This window comes from Bombina bombina, chromosome 1, assembly GCF_027579735.1.
Source record: "Bombina bombina isolate aBomBom1 chromosome 1, aBomBom1.pri, whole genome shotgun sequence".
NCBI lineage: Eukaryota > Metazoa > Chordata > Amphibia > Anura > Bombinatoridae > Bombina > Bombina bombina.
The window spans coordinates 1201362640-1201375041 of record NC_069499.1 but is presented as its reverse complement, the minus strand read 5'-3'; the positions used below and the strand labels follow the sequence as shown (position 1 = coordinate 1201375041).

The window sequence follows — 12402 nt, the reverse complement described above, 5'->3', positions numbered from 1 at the left end:
TTGTTGTCTGGCTATAACCACGCTCTCCCTTGTAGAGCTCCACCAGTTTCACTGCAGATCACGCCCTATGGTACAAGTGACCACACCTATTTGTTGGAGCTTTCCCGCCTACAATCTCTCTCAGCTACACACACACTGTAGTTAAAAAAAGAAAAAAAATGTTGGCTTCGGTTTTCGGCCAGGGCAATCCTCAATTTTCGGTATTGGTTTCGGTCCAGAATTTTCATTTCGGTGCATCACTAGTTTCAGGTGGCTTAAAGGGACAGTAAAGTCAAAATTAAAGGGACATTCCAGTCAAAATTTAAATGCACATAGATTAATTACATCTTTGAATAGAAAGATATTTGAAATATACATGTATAAGCAAAAATGCTTCAAGTGAAAGTTATCAATGTTTTAGTTGTAACATTTTTCTTTGCACGTGAAGCATAGCTAGATATTGTCACTGCACCCACATTTTAAATAATGCAGCTGCTCAGATCATCACTGGGGCTTGTATTATGTCAGCAATTAACAAATTGAGTCATTACCAGATGGTACAAGCACCTCAGGCGCTCTGAGCAAGTTCGGTGTTTAAAATGCTGGTGCACAGTGCATACTTAAATACACTTTTGAAAAAGATATAGCTTTTATTAGAAGCATTTTTGCTAATGCATGTATATTACAAAATTGCTTCTGTTCAATACCGAGATGCACTCATGTGGTTTCCAATTTTGGCTGGAATATCCCTTTAAACATTCATGATTCAGATAGAGCATGTAATGTTAAACAACTTTCCATTTTTCTTCTGTTATAAAATTTGCTTTTTTCTCTTGGTATCTTTTTTGAAGAGTAAAACTAGGTAGGCTCATAAGAGCTCAGGAGTGTGCACGTGTCTTCAGTACACTATGGCAGCAGTGTTTTGCACCATTATTTGTAGCTTTGTGTTACAATGTTGCAAAACACTGCTGCCATAGAGTATTAAAGACACGTGCACACTCCTGAGCTTACCTAATTTTACTCTTCAATAAAATATACCAATAGAATGAAGCAAATTTGATAAAAGAAGTAAATTGGAAAGTTGTTTAAATTTGCGTGCTTTATCTGAAACATGAAAGTTTAATTTTGACTTTACTGTCCCTTTAAACAAATTTAATTATTTGACATCAGGCTGAAGCATTAGAACAAACTAAAAATGTGTTTTTACAAATTGCCAGCTGACACATTTTGTCTAAGAACCGGACAGTTAAATTCACTTTCAACCAATTGCAATAGAGCAAGTGACCCTATTAGATAAAGTGCCAACACACATCAGATTTTCATGTTTACTTAATCACCTGGAAACTAAACTTCCAAAAAGCTGAGAATATGTTGTATGATCAAACACCATGGGAAAATGTGTGGCAATGCAATCCAAGCATCCTCAGTCAATCCAGCTTTAATTTACGAGAGTGCATTTTTCAGTGGGCAGGGGAAAGCTCCATAGGCAAAACACAACGTGATAAACTAGTTCACCTGCCTATACTATTAAACATGTTTAAGGGACAGTAAAATGAAATTGTCTGAATAGAACATGCCATGCGATCTTAAACAACTTTCCATTTTACTTCTGTTATCAAATGTACATTGTTCTTTTTCTATCCTTTGTTGAAGAGCATACCTACCTAGGCTCAGAAGCAGAAATGCACTACTGGGAGAGAGCTGCTGATTGGTGGCTGCTGCACATATATGCGTCTTGTCATTGCCTCACCATATGTGTTCAGCTGGTTCCCAATACTGCATTGCTGCTACTTCAAAGGACACAAAGACAACAATGCAAATTTGATAATAGAAAGTTGTTTAAAATTGTACACTTTCTGAATCAAAAAAAACTTTACATTTTTTACTTTACTGTCCCTTTAAGAAAGTCCCTTTCAGCATTTGAAAGAAATCCATTAACAATTTGTAACGGCAAGCTATAAGAAAGGATTAAAAATACATAAGTGGTATTGAAAACAAATTCATTTGCATTTACTGCTCCTTTACAAGAGCCTTGCAAAATGTATTTAAAAGGACACAAAACACTTTTTTTTTTCTTTTATGATTTACAAGTTTAAACAACTTTCCAATTTGCGTCTATATGATTTACTTCATTCTCTTGATATCCTTTGTTGAAAATCCAAATCAAATGGAACAGCCGCACTCATCAACTCTTCATAATCCACATATGTATTGAGACAAGGTGCAAAATAAGACAACATTTCGGACCTCTAATCCTTAGTCATGTCAGGACTAGAGGTCCGAAACGTTGTCTTTATTTTGCACCTTGGTGTCTCAATAAATATGTGGATCATGAAGAGTTGGCGAGTGCTGCTGCCTCATTGGATTTGGATGTTTATGGACTAGAGGCCTTGTGTGGAGCCTCTGACAGATTTGCACCACTTTTAATATCTGTTGTGCTTTACTTTGTTGAATTGGTTATCCTTTGTTGAAGGAGCAGTAATTCACTACTGGGAGCTAGCTGAAAGCGAATAGCAAGAGGCATACATGTGCGGCCACAAATCAGCAGCTTCTGAGTCTACCTATGGATACTTTTCAACAAAGGATACTTTAATCACCAATTTTGCTTTGTTCTCTTGGTATTCTTAGTTGAAAGCTAAACCTAGGAAGGCTCATATGATCATTTCTAAGCCCTTGAAGACCGCCTCTTTTCACATGCTTTTTTATTTGCTTTTCACAACAGGGGAGTGCTAGTTCATGTCAGCCATATAGATAACATTGTGATCGCGTCCGTGACTTGTGGCAGACACTGCACTAATTGGAAATTCAATAGATAATAAATAAAATGGCGTGTGATCAGGGGGCTGTCAGAAGAGGATTAAATACAGGTTAATCACAGAGGCAATACGTATATTAATATTGGTTGTGCAAAACTGGGGAATGGGTAACAAAGGGATTAACTATTTTTTTACACAACAAAAATTCTGGTGTTGACTGTCCCTTTAAAATTAAATGCTCTGAATCATGAAATAAAAAAATTGGGTTCAGTATCCCTTTAAGCCATGGCATAGCTACTAATGTGACAAACATTTTCTATCATTATTCAGACAGATTATGCAATTTAAGTAAAACATTTTTAATTTACTTCTATCAGATTGTAAATTCCCACAGGAATAGGACCCTCCTGTATTTGTTTGATAAATGCTGTCTTGTTTCTTACAAATATTTTTGTATCAGTATTAGATTTTTATCATTTGTATCCATGGACAGTGTGGCGGAATTGGAACTTGGCACTTTATAAATAAAGTATACAAATAATAATTACATTTTGTTCTGATGGTATTCTTTGTTGAAGAGCATACCTAGATAAGTAGCGTGCACATGCATGGCAGCAGTTTTGCAAGAAAGCTTTTATGTTATACACTTTACAGCATTAATGCATGGCTCAGTGTAATGCTTCACATGTCCACAGTACTCACCTTTATATGCTCTTTAACAAAGGATAAAAAAAAAACTAAATTTGATAACAAATAATTTAGAAATTGTATGCTCTCTCTGCACCATAAGAGAAAAATATTCAATTTCATGTCCCATTAAGCTGTTATTGCTGGACAATGCTGAAAAACAATTTAACCACTGGTTGTCAGAAAGATCAACGGAACAATGAATTCCCCAGCTGTTAGAAAGGGCTGAATTAAAGGAATATGAAACCAATTTCTTTTTCTTTCAGGTCTAAGACAGAGCATGCAATTTTAAGCAACTTTCTAATTTACTCCTATTATCAATTTTTCTTCATTCTCTTGGTATCATTATTTGAAAAGAAGGAATTTAAGCTAAGGAGCCGGCACATTTTTGTAGCCACCAATCAGCAAGCACTACCCAGGGTGCTTGACTAAAAATGGGCCAGCTCCTAAGCTTATACTTCTGCTTGTTCAAATGAAGATACCAAGAGAACGAAGAAAAATTAATAATAGGAGAAAATTAGAAAGATGCACAATATCTCAATCATGAAAAAAAAATTTGAGTTTCATATGCCTTTAAAGTGAATGCCAACTTTCATGATAAAGTGCCCGGTTTTAAAAAAAAACTATTAAAAACAGGGGCACTTTCATTCATGAAAGTTGACATTCACTTTAAAAAAACTATTTAAAAAAAACGCGATCCGGTGTTTCAGAAGGTGGAAAGTATTTGTAAAATCTGGTGAAATGTAAACTTTTATGAATGAAAGTGCCCCTGTTTTTAAGGAAAAAAAAACCAGGCACTTTATCATGAAAGTTGACATTCACTTTAACTGCTCGACTATCAGGGAGGACCGCTACTTACAAAATAACTCCTTGTCTACAAAATATTGCATAGCAATTAAATGGACAGTTTACTCAAACATTTTCTCCCCTTTAATTTGTTCCCAATAATGAACTTTACCTGCTGGAGTGTAAAAATGAATTACGAGTATTTCCCTTAACCTTTATATTGGCATTTAAAATAGTGGTATCGCTACCTATTCTTAACGTTTGTGGCCTCAGATCCAAGCTATAGATTATATGTGTAAACACAGTCAGCAGAAGAAATTACACTCTCTCTAAGCATTGGCCTTTGGTTTACGGACAGATATAAGATAAATAAGCATTTATATGTACACAATGTGATAAAGTAATGAGATCTACAAGCTCAACCCATTTTATTAGGTTGTGGCTTCAAAACATGAAATCAAGCAGTTCATATACATAAATAAACCTTAAAGGGACAGTAAACTTACAAAATAATGTTATATAATTCTGCACATAGTGAAGAACTATATATAACATTATCTTAGCGGCAGCTTTATAAATCAAAAGCATTGCCAGATTTTTTATTCCGAACTTGGACTCCGCTCCAGGCTATACTGAGTGGGTCTTGTTTGTCAAAAAGTGTTTTGCGGGTGCGGTCTAGTCACAGCGTGCCCAAATGCGCCATTGAACTGAATGTAGCTTGCTCCTGCTACCAGACCAAGCTACATTCAGTTCAATGGCGCGATCGGGCATGCTGTGACTAGACTGCGTGCCTGTGAAGCACTTTTAAAAAAACAAGACCCGCTCAGTAGAGCCTGGAGCGGAGTCCAAGCTATGTGTAGAATTATATAACATTATTTTGTAAGTTTACTGTCCCTTTAAAAAGAAAATTCTCATACATTTTATACTCTGCAGTTGGCAAAAAAAGTAATTGGAAACGCATTAAGGGAAAAACTACTTTACAGCATACTGTCCCTTTAACCATATGGCATGCAGGTGTGGAAGGTGGTATTGACAAAATGACCAGGGATACTAGGGATTGTGCGTGCGTGCGTGCGTGGTGGAATAAGTTCATGGTTCTGTTTAACTCTGGTTGCAACACGACAATTATCTAAATCAGGTCTGTTTCACAAACAGTTTCAGGCAGCCTTTTGCTGTAATGAAATGCTGCCTTAAAGAATCAGCGAGACAACAATCTGCTAGTAAACTTTCCAGTCATTTATGATATAGTCTGTTAAAAAAAAAAAAAAAAAACTGTAGGTATATTTAAAAATACATTTTGCTTACCTCTGCCTTTACGACCTACAGCCCAAAAGAGTATGGTGTCTCCATCTCTAATGAGCACACAAACACTATTGTTTGAGTGTCTAGGGACACTCGGGGTTAATGCCATTTTACCACAATCTTGCAAGTCCCCAGAATCTCTAGGCTGATTCTTTCCTTCTCACCACTGTACCATCATGTTTGTATGTGTGTGGCTTTTATAAGAGTGACTAAAACTAAGCAAGTATTAGTACTGTTTGTATTACTGGTGTGCAGCTTTGTGTTTGTGTATTTCAGTGAGTGACTGAGGTTTTGTTACAGCATGAATTACGTGAGATATGATGATATTTGAATGGTTGAGTGAACATAAAAAAGGATTTCATTCTGCCGGTAGGTGTGTGACAGTGTGTAGTCCCATTTCATTTTGAGTTTGCATAACATTTCAAATTTCTGTTAGGACTTTTGAGTAAGAAGCCCCTAACAAATAAGTTAGCATATCTGAGAAGTTTCATTTGAATAATTTATGAGTGAACATGTCTGAGCACACCTGAGTAACAATGAATTAGTGAGCTGCCTAAGTGAGCATGTGTATTTTTGTATGAGTGTGAGCAGGGATTTTAATGTGTGTGTGACTGAGTGCATTCCTATCTGAGTGTGAAGAGTATGAAAGTATGTGTGAATGCTTGTTTTATATATAACATATTAATGTGTGTGAGAATACCTGTGTACAAGAATATATGATTATGGGAGTATGCCTGTGACAGACAATTGTTATTTTGCTGAAGCACGTGGTAGTACAATGGGTTTGAACACAATTGCAAAACAAATGGGTTTATTGCTATAAAAGCACTGACAGTTATGGGTATATCTGCTATGCAGTGCATTGCAGCCTACTTTGACAGCCAATAACAGGAATACATTGTATCACTCATTTCTATAACTAACTTTTACAAATGTATCAATGTTATTGCTGACTGATTATGCAATAGTTTGCCATTGTTAAAAAGTGTTGAAAAGCATGTCAGCAGAATGGTGTGTGCTCAAATCCTATGGAAATAATAGGAAGGCTGTACCCTCAAATACTGCAAACCTATTACTCTTGGAGGACAACAACAATACAATTGAACACAGCAATATAATTTACCCCAGTGTAATGTTGAATGTCTACGAAAATTGAAACTTTAATGAAGGTTTAACACAAATTAATTATTCTGCAATCTGTGCTTATTGTGCATTTGAGAAACCATATAGACATTCTGTGGTATATTAGCCATATTTCAGAAATCTTGACTTTGTCAACAAAAGACTACTGATTTGGGACAAGACCACTGTGTGGTAATATAATCAGGGAGGTAGGGCATGGGGCTCTCATCATCAAGATAATGGCAATGAACCATTTGTACAATAAGGGGGTATTGTTATGGAAAGCCAAGAGTAGCCACCTAGATTATTGCATCAATATACAGATAGGATGTGCATACATTCGGTGTATAAGAATCCCGATACTGAGAATGTATGGCACTTAACACATTTTGAGTACTTTGAAGTAGTCACCATAGGAAACACAATGTTTCCTCCTCTAGTGATGCTACCCAGGAAATCAAACAACCATCAGAAGGCCTCTCACAGCTGCTGGGAAGGAGTCGGTCAGGCCTGCTCCCCACTACAAAGAACATCGGCTCTTTACATACTGAAACCCCTAACCGGCTAAGTGTAGCCAGCAGCCTATGACTGATAAAGCCTTATTTCCTCTCACAGGCCGCGGCCTATCTATCAGACTCTATGATTACTTCTCCTCCTGGCTAGGCCCCCGGGATTCCCGCCTCACTCACCGCCCTCCGGCGGCTCCTTGCTCCATGACTCCCGGTCGCTTCCTCCTCCTCCGTCGTTCACGTCACAGCACCGATCACCCCCCTCCGTGCGCGCTCCCGGTGCCGTGCAGCTACGTGGCCGCTGCCCGCTCCGTGTCGGGAGCGCGCGTAGTCCTGTCTCCGGACCCGGGGAAGGAATCTGCGCATGCGTCGTGTGCGCGCAGGGAGGCAGCGGATAGAAACGCGCATGCGTGAGGGTATGGGAAGCTCAAGTGGCGCATGCGTAATGTGCCGTCGATAATGAAAGCGTGTACGCATGATCAACTGGTGAACGCGCAGACTAGCTGCTTGTTATGCGCACGCGTAGTTCATGAATTTAAAGTGTCGGAACGGTAGAGGACCGTTGCTGACACGCATGCGCTGTTGTAACTAGTAGCACAGTGCGTGCGCAAAACTAGTTTTTCGATGAAGATTATTTACACATCATTTGTTATTCACTAGTGTCTCTGTCATTGTATTGATCTTATATATTAAAGTGGCGGTTCTGGATGGAGAATGTGGCATATCTGCTCTGCTTTTTTTACCACTGACTTTTTAGTAAAAAAATCATCTATTCGGTAGATGTTTGTAATAATGTTATGCAGCTGCCATGAAATAAACAATAAACGAGTTTAAAAAATTACATTTAGTGGCCACATTGTAGCATGTTTGTTAAAATACGAAACTACTATATCATTTTATATTTTACATAATAGTTTATTTTTCAATTGATAGATCTTTGTTACAGAGCCAATCATCATTTTTAAAGGAGCCAGTATTTCACTCATTGTGTTGCTGTTTCTTTATTTTAAGATATCTCATGAAGCAGAATATCAGAAACACTTAGAGACATAATACCCTATTACCCATATGCTAAACCATTTGAAAGTGATGCTGAGTAACTGCAAAAAAAAAATGACAAGAAATTATCATCTGAACATCTCTTATGTTAAAAAAAAAGATATTTTACCTCAAAACATCTTCAGGCTTCAGCTTACAATAGTAAGTTCTCTGTAAACCGTTATACTTCAGCTACTATCAGCTGCACAATGAAAAAAATATAAACAATCAGCTTTATCAGTGTTAAAGAGACAGTCTAATCAAAATGAAACTTTCATGACTCAGATAGGGCATGCAATTTTAAACAACTTTCTAATTTACTTTTATCATTAAATTTGCTTTGTTTTCTTGGTATTCTTTGTTGAAAGCTAAACCTAGATAGGCTAAATGTTAAGTAGTTGAAGGTTGCCTCTTATCTCAGTGCATTTTGACAGTTTTTCACAGCTAGATGGCAATAGTTCATGTGTTCTATACCAATACCACTGTGCTCACCCGTGGAGTTATTTATGAGTCAGCACTGATTGACCTCCCAAAATGGACATTAAACCCACAATTTTTCTTTCATGATTCAGATACAGAATACAATTTTGCAAAATGCTTCTAATTTCCTTATGTTATAAAATTTGCTTTATTCTCATGTTTTTCTTTGTTAAAGAGATATCTAGATAGGTAGTATGCACATTCATCGAGCACAGCATGACATGAAATAGTGCTGCCATCTTGTGCTCTTGCTAATGTATAACATTGTTGCAAAACTGCTGCTATATATTGTTGCAGACACGTGCACACTTCTGAACTTACCTTCCTGCTTTTCAACAAAGAATTACAAGGAAACTAAAAAAAATTATAATAGAAGAAGGTGGGGGGGTTCTAACAAATTGAAAATGTATTCAATTTGCTTTCCTCTTGTATCATATGCAAGCCATCAGACAATCAAAAACTACGTATACACTGTCAACTCTTGATATGGTCAGTAGGATCTGGTGCCTCAGAAAGTGTGTAAGAAAAAAGATTGTGCATAATTTGATAATGGAGGGAAATTGGAAAGTCTTAAAATTACATGCTCTAACTGAATCATGAAAGTTTAATTTTGACTTTAGTGTCCCTTTAAACAAGCAGAGTGGCCAAGCCACACTATGAGACAGTGTGAATTATTATTTGAGGCCTATTCTCTAGATCAGGGGTTGCCAACCTTTCGGACCTCAGGGACCACTAAACTCACAATTTTGAATACCATGGACCACTAACATGATTTTTTTTTTTAAAGGTACAAACCTCTATAATGTGTGTGTGTGTGTGTATATATATATATATATATATATATATATATACATATATATATATATATATATATATATATATATATATATATATATATATATACATATATATATATATATATATATACATACATACATACATACACATAAATACATACACACATATACATGCACACATACTGTACATAACTAGTATAACCTTAGCTAAGTTTACACTATGTATATATTTGCACATTTTTAAGAATTATTTTTTGGAATTAACTAACTGAATGACAGAACTGAGAGAATACTTCCAAATGACAGATGAAGGGTGAGTGCCAACTTTTGAGTTGAAAACAGAGAGGTAGAAAGTGGGGAAAAAAGAATTATGTTTAAAGGGACAGTCAAGTCTAAAAAAAAAAAAACTTTCATGATTCAAATAGGGCATGTAATTTTAAACAACTTTCAAATTTACTTTTATCACCAATTTTGCTTTGTTCTTTTGGCATTCATAGTTGAAAGCTAAACCTAGAAGGTTCATATGCTAATTTCTTAGACCTTGAAAGCCGCCTCTAATCTAAATGCACTTTGACAGTTTTTCTCCACTAGAGGGCGTAAGTTCATGTGTTTCATATAGATAACATTGAGCTCATGCACGTGAATTTACTGAGGAATGAGCACTGATTGGCTAAAATGCAATTCTGTCATAAGAACTGAAATAAGTGGGCAATTTGCAGAGGCTTAGATACAAGATAATTACAGAGGTAAAACTAGTATAATTATAACTGTGTTGGTTATGCAAATCTGAGCAATAGGTAATTAAGGGATTATCTATCTTTTAAAACAACAATAATTCTAGTGTTGACTGTCCCTTTAAAAGGACCACAAGACTTTCAAGTTACCTCCCAGTTAGGAATTATTCAAAACTACTTATGATCATGGACAGACATTGGAGTCATAAATTAAGTTTATATCAGAAAGCTCTCAATATGGATGTGAGCTAATCACGATTTATGTTACTGGCAATTACTATAATACTGGTGGGATATGGATGATCTGCTGGATGGCAATTACTGGAATTCAGGTGGAATGGCTTTGTGTGCGAGAAAATTATTAGAATGAAAAATAATTTATATTTAATTAAAGAAAAAAATGGAGGGGAGGAAGACACACAGTGATGTAAGTCCATCTGAAGGAGTTAGGAAAACTACTACAAAGAGACAGGTAAAGGGAAGAAAATAAATGAAATTTGAGAAAAAAAAAGTAAGATTTTTTTATATATATATATATACTTTAATTCCAATATTTCAAGCCAAGACTAGACCAACCTCTGCTGGCTTTAGAATGGAAGCATCTTCCTCTGAGCATCCCGCCAAGCGGGAGGAGATAAAAACACAATCTAGCTACGCAAGTTGTGCAGTACTACGCAACGTGTGTAGGGAAATTGTAATTTAACTCCTCCTCCGTCGGTTTTTACTGATGTCCAGCCAGGGGGTGACACCATTAGAGAAGATTAATGCTTGATGGTGTCAAGGACCACCAACATCTTCTCGTGGACCACCAGTGGTCCATGGACCACTGGTTGGCGACCGCTGCTCTAGATCACACAATGGATCAGTAAAAAATATAAAAATAAAATTCAAATTGTGGAAGTCTGAGGGCCAAAAATCTGTAAAACCTTTATATAAACATTTAAAGGGATATGAAACCAATTTTTTTCAGATTCAGATAGGGCAAATCATTTTAAACAACTTTCCAATTTACTTATTTTAGCTCATTTGCTTTGTTCTCTTGGTATCCTTTGTTGAAAAGCATTATCTAGGTAGACTCGGGAGCAGAAACGCACTACTGGGAGCTAGCTACTGATTGGTGGCTGCCAAGGCCACATTTAGCATTTGCGGGCCCTGGTCAAAAAACATTTACGGGGCCATATTAGACCCACCGCTGTATGTCCTGCCAACTGTATGGCCCACTCCAGTCCCAACCCAAAGATTTTCCCCATAAAGTAAAACACACAGGTGGAAGGTTGGTCCTAAAGTAGGAACAAAATTAATAAAGTCCAACAGTCATGTAGACTAGGGGAACTGGATAGCTAATTTCATGTCATGGACACTTGAGTAGTGATGTCGCGAATAGTTAGCCGGCGAATAGTTCCCGGCGAACATAGCTTGTTCGCGTTCGCCGCGGCGGGCGAACATATGCGATGTTCGATCCGCCCCCTATTCGTCATCATTGAGTAAACTTTGAGCCTGTATCTCACAGTCTGCAGACACATTTCAGCCAATCAGCAGCAGACACTCCCTCCCAGACCCTCACAGCTCCTGGACAGCAGCCATTTTAGATTCATTCTGATCCTGCATTCTTAGTGAGAGGAGGGATAGTGTAGCTGCTGCTGATTTTATAGGGAAATTGATAGCTAGGCTAGTGTATTCAGTGTCCACTACAGTCCTCAAGGACTCATCTGATCTCTGCTGTAAGGACAGCACCCCAAAAAGCCCTTTTTAGGGCTAGAACATCAGTCTTTTTTTTTTTTTTTTTTTGCCTGTATAATTTTGACTGTGAAACATCAGTCTGCTAGTGTAATCTAATTGCAGTTGCCTGCCTGCAGTGCCACCACTCATATCTGTTGTAACAGTAGTGTAAATTTAAAAAAACAAAACTTTTTTGACTGTGAAACATCAGTCTGCTAGTGTAATCTAATTGCAGTTGCCTGCCTGCCTGCCAGCGTGTGTGCCATGCCCACTTGCCCACAGTGCCACCACTCATATCTGTTGTAACAGTAGTGTAAATTTTAAAAAAAAAAACTTTTTTGACTGTGAAACATCAGTCTGCTAGTGTAATCTAATTGCAGTTGCCTGCCTGCCAGCGTGTGTGCCAGGCCCACTTGCCCACAGTGCCACCACTCATATCTGTTGTAACAGTAGTGTAAATTTTAAAAAAACAACTTTTTTGACTGTTAAACAT

At 37.1% G+C, this 12402-nt stretch overlaps 1 protein-coding gene across 2 annotated transcripts in view; it reads right to left on the bottom strand.

Annotated features, from left to right (window-relative positions):
* ZNF652 (zinc finger protein 652) overlaps positions 1 to 7496 on the bottom strand; it is a 320040-nt gene extending 312544 nt beyond the window's left edge. For both annotated transcript variants that reach the window (XM_053700175.1, XM_053700180.1), the window contains exon 1: positions 7322 to 7496. The gene's annotated coding sequence lies outside the window, so the exon portion shown is untranslated. The remainder of the gene's footprint in view (positions 1 to 7321) is intronic.
* Between the last annotated feature and the right edge of the window lie 4906 nt (positions 7497 to 12402).